This window comes from Anguilla rostrata, chromosome 6, assembly GCF_018555375.3.
Source record: "Anguilla rostrata isolate EN2019 chromosome 6, ASM1855537v3, whole genome shotgun sequence".
NCBI classification, from domain to species: Eukaryota; Metazoa; Chordata; class Actinopteri; order Anguilliformes; family Anguillidae; genus Anguilla; species Anguilla rostrata.
Genome location: NC_057938.1, coordinates 8,011,540 through 8,020,215, shown reverse-complemented (window position 1 = coordinate 8,020,215; position 8,676 = coordinate 8,011,540). Strand labels below are relative to the sequence as shown.

The 8,676-nt window shown below is 43.8% G+C and overlaps 1 protein-coding gene across 1 annotated transcript in view; it reads left to right on the top strand.

Annotated features, from left to right (window-relative positions):
- Positions 1-8,475: 8,475 nt before the first annotated feature.
- Positions 8,476-8,676, top strand: part of dmbx1a (diencephalon/mesencephalon homeobox 1a) — a 33,129-nt gene continuing 32,928 nt past the window's right edge. Inside the window, exon 1 of the mRNA XM_064338103.1 lies at positions 8,476-8,516. The gene's annotated coding sequence lies outside the window, so the exon portion shown is untranslated. The remainder of the gene's footprint in view (positions 8,517-8,676) is intronic.

Below are 8,676 nucleotides of genomic sequence, written 5' to 3'. Positions count from 1 at the left end.
CCGCGGAGCCAGGGCTGTCGCTTCCAAGAGAGGAGCAGTCGCGGGCCGAGGTGTAACCACCACTGGCGCCCCAGCGCGGGGGAGCTCTAATTGATTAATGAAGGGAAAGTGAGAATGTTTCTCTCAGCCATTTACAAGGGGGCTCGTTAACCTGACAACCCCCGTTCCCCACCCCCAGCGCTGTCAATTCTACACTGTGTTTTAAAGCACTTGAAGCACTCCAAGAAAACATTCTCCACAACTGGACATTTTAGGCTAAGTTTCACAGACTGTTTTTATTTTCAATTTTTAAATGCTAGCTAGTTTTTTTAAATTTACGTACATTAAAATTTAAATAACAAAATAACAAAAGTTCATAATCTTACATAAGATTTTTCTTTTTTTGTAAAAAGCACACCTTTGGTAAGAAGCATTTCCAGGGTTGTAGTGGCTTGCAGTCCAGGGTAATATGATTTTGTGGCCCTGCCAAAAGGACCTCATAAAAGTGAGACCTTTCTATAATACGGACAGAGAAATGATGGTGTCTTCAACTGTCCCTCTTTAAGCCAATGATACCTCCACACTGTCACAGCAATTGAAAGCAATCTGGCTCTCTTATGGGCGCTGGGTGTGAATAATGGGGGGGATTCTGTGCTGCCGTCTGGAATATATTATGTGACACACTGAGTGTTAACACTGATGTGACTCACCCCCTTCCCCCTCACTGTCAACTCTAAAGGCCATACATTCCAGACCACTACACCACTGACAAGTCTGGGCTGACCCGGCAACAAAATGCAAGTTTCTCCCTGGATCGGTCAGCAAAGTTTGATTGCCATGAACGCAGGCTGTACCGTGTTGTTATGGTAAGGAGAGCCAGAGCCTGACCAGTAACTAGCAAACTCATCCTGGGAATGGCAGGGTGGTATTGTGGCAGCCAGGGTTGTTCAGGTTATGAGCAAATCACACACAGTTTACCAGTTGTCCCATAAGGAGCCCTAGCCCTGTCACACCGTGTGGGGTCTAGTGTGGAAAATAGTCATGGTGGCTCAGCAGTGCATGTGCTTCAAGTGCTTTTTATGTGGGTGTGGGTGGCACAGCAATGACTTGAGAGGTGAAAAAAAAAAAAAACGGGGGTGATGTTACAGTGTATCAATGGCAGAACCAGTCTGTGACATCTCCATATTATTGTCAGCCAGAACAGCGGTAACGCAAGAGGGGCCTGTCTGAGCTTAGAGGTACAGGCAGATCGCAACGAGCGCGATACATTCATTTGAATATTAAACTAATTTGGTGCAGTGCACTTCTTAAAAAAGTTATCCATTGTCCATTAACTTAAGGGAGGTGCCGAAGATAAATTGACATTGACTGCAGACACACTTTGGAGTGTGCTCCCCTTTTTTTAAATCCATTAAAAAGCAGTGCCTGGGAAGGTACACATTCTGCACGGTTCAGAGGGGAATGAATTTTCAATCTCCTTTCTATCATTTTCAATATCATTAGTCCAAACCACTCCATTTTCCATGCTTGCCAGCTCAAAGCCCCAGAGAGGGACGAGGAGGAAGGGAGGGAAGGAGAGAGAGAGAGAGAGAGAGAGAGAGGGAAGGAGAGAGAAAGAGAGAGAGAGAGAGTCATCAAGGAGGTGGCACATATTACCCATCTGACTGTCGCAGGCTCGGAAATGAACAGAGCAAAAAATGAAGGTGTGCTGATATGATATTAGGAGTCCGTTATCACCTAGAATCACCCCCCTCCCCCCTCTCTTTTCCCGTCTCTCTCTCTCTCTCTCTCTCTCTCTCTTCGCTCTCCTCCCTTCTCGTAATAATCTTCTGACAGGCAGCGGGCGGCCCCGACTCGATGACTCAACTCGATCACCTGTGACAGTTTTGATTTGATGTCACTTTCCCCATCCGTGCTATTTGTTTGAACAGTTAAGAGGTAATTGTGTGACATTAGCATGGGGGGAAGGCTCACTTTGTCTCCGCGCTCAGCGGGCTGCCAGGGCAGGCTGGGATACGCCGCGGTTATAAATGGCCTCCATTTCCCAGAGCACTCTGTCATATTGTGGAAGTTGTGTCGCCGCAGGGAGGGAGGAGGGAGGACGCCGGCCGGGCTCCCCCAGAGACGACCGGGCGGAGAGACTCATCTCCAGCTTCCTCTGGTTCTGCTCCCAATTCAGGCGGGAGTGAGCTCGTTCGGTAACACACACACACACACACACACACACACATACAAAACCACATGCAGTGTGTGTGGGTGTGTGTGAGACAGAGTGAGCATGTGACATTATCAAAAACAGGCTTTTGTCAAACTTTAATTATCTCACATGAAATGTATCCAAGAGTAAAATTTAACTTTTCATAAATTTTATACATCGCAAGAAAAGAGTTTAGGGAGTCAATACAAATGTTTCTGTATATGTATGTCAGACATGCAGTTTGGGTAGGCATTTTCTACCTTTGCAAAAACCCAGCCAAAATGAAATGATTAAATTGTGTACAATTGTTCATCAACCATTCAATCTTCATCAGTCTTTACAGCGATTTTCTCCAGAGTGCAAAAGTGCTTTGGTTCTTAATACTGGCAACATGTGGTAATGGTATATGGTTTGGAAACAGGAGAGCATTGATTATGACATCTAAAACATCTTTACATCAGCTTTTCCTGTGACACTTTTCCCACCAGTGTCCATGCATTAATATTTTCTGTGCGGTGAAAGAGTGGAATCAGGTGCCGATAAAGGAAAGGATTGTCTGGGTCCACCTCTCCTACTGCGACTGCAAGTCCCCGGCGTTTCTGAAGTCAAATATCATTGGCAAACGACACCCCAGGACAGGACAACGGCAGATTTCGAGTGGGTAATCCACCGTAAGCCCAGCAGGGGGAGAGATGTGCTCGTGGCCCTCTCCTCTCCAGCAAGGCCTCCCCCTGACACTGAGCGTGCTCAGGGACACCCATCTTCGCCCACCTGTTAGCAGCCTTTAGCAACTGATGATTTCCAGCCGCTTGATTGGCCCCACTCTCCCCCCCCCCTCCCCCCCGCCCCCCCCCACCCCACAATTCTTCAGAAACCCCTCAGCCATTAACCACGGCACAGCGAGAGTGCGAAAACATCTCTAATTAGGGGCTCTTAAAGACTGTTAATGAGTTGATATAATTAGTCGGCAGAGAGTAAATCTTTTCACTCCTTATCTGTTTGCACGCCTAATTTACCTGGTATAGATTAGTGTCCCTGAGTGTCCTGCCATGTTGGTTTTTGTGTGCAGGGGGAGTGCTGGAATGTTTGTGGTGATTTGTCTGCCATTGATCTGGAGGAGGGGGGCGATGGAGGTGAGGGAATTATGCCTTCCTCAGGCTCAGTCTTTCCACTGTGATGTGCTGAGCCACGATATCGCTTCATATTTGATGAATGAATTCCCTTTTTCAATTAAAATGCTTATTTATTCTGAATTGCCATGTATATTCGAGGAGTTACCGGCCTGGCCCAGAGGTTCAGCAGCTGCCTTGGGTTCTGTTTGGTTTATAAAACCTTAATTACCGTTTTGAATCAGTCATTATGCTAAATCAATACAGTTGACTATGTGCCTTAGAGGTTTCTAGTATTTAGCTATTCAGTGAAACTAAGAGCATTTGTGGGTTTGTCTTACTCAGAGAGCCTGGTTGCCAATTTAGAGGGACCCAGTAAATCTTAAGGATTGGGGATGGAATCTTCCAGAATGGGATTACCTTCCTTTCTTTTTCTCTGGATTTGCTCTGGACTTCTTAGATGGTGCATGGGCATATTTAGCGTGTGTCTTGCAAAAAAGGTACAAATCTCAACATCACTTCTTCTGTTGGTCATTAGTCCCTATTGCCTCCCCCCGCATATTTTTCTGACGCATCTAACAAATTGCCAAATCCAGTCCAAAAAGTTTCTGATTCTGAAGCATTCTACCCAGGCCCTCAGAGGCAAGGATAAATCTGACAGGAGAGCTCGTCTTCCTGAGGAGATTGATACAAAAGGCTGTTCATCATCCTGCATTACAAGGCCATGCTGGCTAAGAATGCCGGCAGTGATCTCCAACCTCCCATTTCACCTTAAACCACCCCCCCCCCCCAAAAGCACACAGTGTGCCCAGGTCCTGTGGTGGCATGAGGGCCAGTGCGGTGGAAGGGTTAGGGGTCGCACCCCTTTTCTCTCGTGCCCCCACCCCCCCTCCCCCCTCGTGTTAGGCTGCAGGAACTGGAAGAGGCCTGCATTCCCCAGCGCGTTGGGCTGATCCATTTGTTTGCTATCTCAGTCACTGGATTTGGAGAGATGCAAAGCTGATTAAGCCACAAAGCATATGGGCAGATGAAGGACTCTTAGGTAATGGGCTTAGACGACCTCTTTGGCACGGCAAACTCATCCTCTTTCTCTCCGCTCTTAATACGTTTGTTATTCTCCTCTCCATAAACAGCGGGTGAAAAGAGGGAACGACAGGCAGGCTTTGGATGGTGTGACTGAAACAGCTGCAGTGAAATGATGCTAGAGAGCCAGTAGAAGACCTGGGGGCTCCTGTAGCAGTTCGGTGGTCAGGCCTGCATGTGGGAGCTGGATTCTGATTGGGTGACATCACTGAGAAACTTGGCAGGCTTTCCTACCATCATGCAAAGGGTGACCAAGCATCGTAGGAAGAGGCAAAACACAAATAGTGCATTAACCCAAACACAGCAAGGGGTGTCATTTTTATTCAGCCTGTTCTCCCTGAGCATATAAAGTAAATTGGCATAAAAAAGCAAAACACACAACCAAAAAAACAAGCAAACAAACAAATTAACAAACAAAAAATAGATATGGGTAGGCTCTTGTTCCATTTGTATCCTTTTGATAGGACATACAGAAAATGTTGAATAGTGCATGCCTACAGTATATATTGTATAAGGAATCATTACTAATTATTTCATTGTTAAATTTTATTTTTTCTAATTTTACAGTCAATTAAATTCACAGTACATAAGAAAAATCTCACTCTTGCTCCTCTTTCCTATAATCCTTAAATCCTAGCCTAACCCTGCCTTGACCTTAAAATTAACTCCCTAAACCATCAATAACCTGTAATGTAAATACGCATGTACATGTTTATGTAGCTCTGCTAGCAGTTACATGATACTAAGGTAATGAATAGGAACTGTAATAATGAAAGATGCGTTGTCAGTCTCCCAGAAGGGTTAAATTAATTTGATTTTGACAGCTAAACAAAATGTTGTTGATCGTATTTTCACACTATAAAAGTGCGGACTCCATATCCATTTGCAAGGATTCTACAGGCAATCAGTGCATCAAAAAGCATACGGATTAGTATTCACACCCAATCCATCTGTTTACACACAGCCACCCACCAAGTAAATCAACACTTCTCCCCCCTCTAGTCAACACCACAAGACCAAATTAAAAGCTTAGCAATGTCCCTCCTATAATGCCTAATGCTTCATAATGGTCAGTTAACACCAAGGGAAAGTAGAAAAACACATTTGTGGCCTTCCTGCTGATTTCAGTATGGAAATAACCCTTGAGAAAGGTGCTTACTTGGCAAGATAAAGTGAGAGATGAGAAGGAGCGGTGTGGATTAGGGAATGGAGGCGATTACGGTTGGGGAGGGTGGGGGACCGGTGGTGGGGGTGGGCGAGGAGTGGATGTCTGGGGTGGCTGCATTGGGGGAATATTAATCCGGGCTTAGCGTGAGCAGGACCCCACAAACGGCTCAAGCAAACAGAGCTTAGGCAAGGCCAAGCTTTGGAGAAAGTCCTAAATCTTCACATTAGCTCCCTACGTTTCTTCAGCTGAACCCGTAAGCTCTTTTTCTATAAGATAGCACAAAAACACCCTCTCTCTCGCTCTCTCTCTCACACACACACACACACACACACAAACACAGGCATACTCACCAGTCCTGTGTACATAGCCCCCCCCCCCTTTTCCTAGACTCAAAAAATCAGGAAGGATTAGAAAATCCAGATTGCTGCGAATTTATAAACCCAAGGACCAAGTGGATAGAGGAAGATTAGACAGGTTCTCAGGAGGCCTTTCTCACAGTACCAGCATGCCACAGAATGATGTTTTTCTTTCTCCACCATGCCCTACTTAAGTGTTAGTTAAGGAGAAATGGGACTGTTAAAACAGAGGTGTGGAGTGGGTTGGCGGGGAGGGGGGGTGGCGGTGGTGTTGGGGTGCACAGGCTTTTGATCAGAACGAATTCTTTATAAATGCATTAATGTGCAGAACTTGGAGGTACACTGTTTGGATGTCATTAGCCCATTCAAACATTTCTCTGAGTTGATAGAACTGCACACTTCATAGTTTTCCATTTTACTTACCGGAGATCCAATCAAACGTTACATTACTCCAATCACAAAGTGTGCTCAATGCGCTGAACCTGTAATTAAAGATTTATATACAGAAAATGACACAGAGATGGAAACAATACTGAACACAAGAGCGCTTAGGCAATATAAGCTAATTATGCAGAGATGTCTTTCGACACTTAGGCACTGTAAATATAAGCTTTAAAAAGCTTCATGGCATCTGTAACACAGATATTATGAATAATCAAACCTATGTGCCTGTGCTTGAATGCAAATTGAATTTCTGAAAGGAGTGGGAAGGGGGTCACGGCTCATTTGATCTAGTCCTTAATGAAAATGTTTTTCGTTAGACGGGGGAAGAAAACAAAGCGCGACACTCAATGGCTTTTTCCGCCAAATGAGATGTAGCATTATTGCCAGGCGTGAATTTCCTCCTGTGTGTCTAAGACAAATAGTTTTCAAAAGGAGCTATTGTGCGCGATGAAGATTGCACCTTTAATGTAGGACCTTTTTCAAGAGATCAGAATTACAAGTCTATGAATGCTGATGCTCAAGTGATTTTATTCAAATACAATTCTAGTGCAAGACAGGGAACATTCAAATGTCAGCATGGATAGTGTCAGTTAATCAATATACAGGACAAATGACATCTAGCCACAATTTCTTTATTGTACAGGTTTTACAAGTTTGACACCAAATTACACAGATATCGACAGTCTTCATGAACACCAGTCATAAGTGTATTGGGCGGTTTTTAAATGGATAAAAATTCTGTAGTCTCGGTAATCATTTTAATATTGCACAAACAGTGTTAAAAAGACCATTTTTGACTTTGTCATGTCTGCAGGCACCGAAAGCAAAGTAGGCCTCACCACTGAATTCTTTTGCAATATGAATGCCAACAAGGAAGAAGGTGTGTGTTCGCCGGTTCTAGAATTTTCCTCATTTACACTAATGAGGAAAATTCCATCGGTCGAGTGACAGGATGAAGTATGTTCTGTGAGACGAGAGAGTGCAGGCGAGCGCTAGAGCCGCCTGAGCTATAACCAATATCATTTGCAGGCTAATGTTAACCAGATAATGTGCAATTGACCAGCGCCCAATAAATAATTCACACTGTGGCTGGGCCGTGAAAAGTATTTAAATGGTATTGATAAACTGATCTACAGGGGTATATTATGCATTCAGTCTCCGAGCCCCGGTATTGATCAGGGGGGCTTCGACGGAAATAGCAGAACTGGAGGGAAATAAAAAACTACTCGCGGAAAGAGAGAGGAGAGGGGCTGAGAATAAAAAAATGGAGAGAACGGGAGGAGGCCCATAAAAAAAGTCATTAAGAGTTGCAGACATATGTTAGAAATGTTTCTTATTGCTTTGTTCAGATTAGAGGAGGCCATTGAAGAGTTCTATTATTTGCCCACGGCAACATCAGGAAGTTACTGTTGTTGTGGTCAGAAATAATGAACTCACTGATACAGGTGTCCATTTTAGGAGGAGCTTCCGAGAGCTGGGGGAAACCATCACATCTTACTTTAAGGCAAGGCAAAGCCAACCTGCCTGGGTGGATCCAGAGAGCATTGGCTGCTTCACAGCCAACCCAAGCTAAAATTAATGTAATGACAATGCATACACATTTATATATAAACTTGTGTTTCTACATTTAAGATTATTTAAATGTGCCTTGATTGCATATAACAAGCTGTTTAATTAAAATTATGTAAGCATAACAACAGGCACAATCTGTAAGATACAAACTTGGAAGAAATACAAATGGAGAAAAATACTCAGGGAAGATTAATACAGAGTGAAAATCATTGTGGGAAAACAATCACTCTACAATACACTTTCCACTTTTCTCAATGTTCCGCATTTTAATTATTTTTCTTCTTTTAAAATTTGTACTAGTGCTAGAAAGCCAGCCTAGAATGAGTGTGGGAACCATGAGTTATTGTATTGGGAAACAGGATACCCCCCATGTAATATATTTGTTATAATCATTTTGTTGCATGAGTAATCAGGCATATGGATACATTTTATTCAGTATTAGGTCGGGAACATTTATTATTATAGGCATCGCAGTTAATTGATTAATGGACCGGCGCGCATCGGGCACCACCTAGAGGTCCTGGCATATACAACACAGCCAGTTTATAATGTGCAACATGGCGGACGGTATACACATTTCTGCCGGGTTGTTTCATGTGTATTTTCAGGTGAGAAAAGTAATTGGCGACCGTAATTAACTAAGTTATGAAAGTGTTGTTATGTGTGCCTTGTAGCTAATGTGATATATTTGTGTATTTGTGTACTCACGGTGAAGTTAATGTTACTGAAGCGATTTACCGCTCGATCGCTAGCAGTGGGTAAAATGCG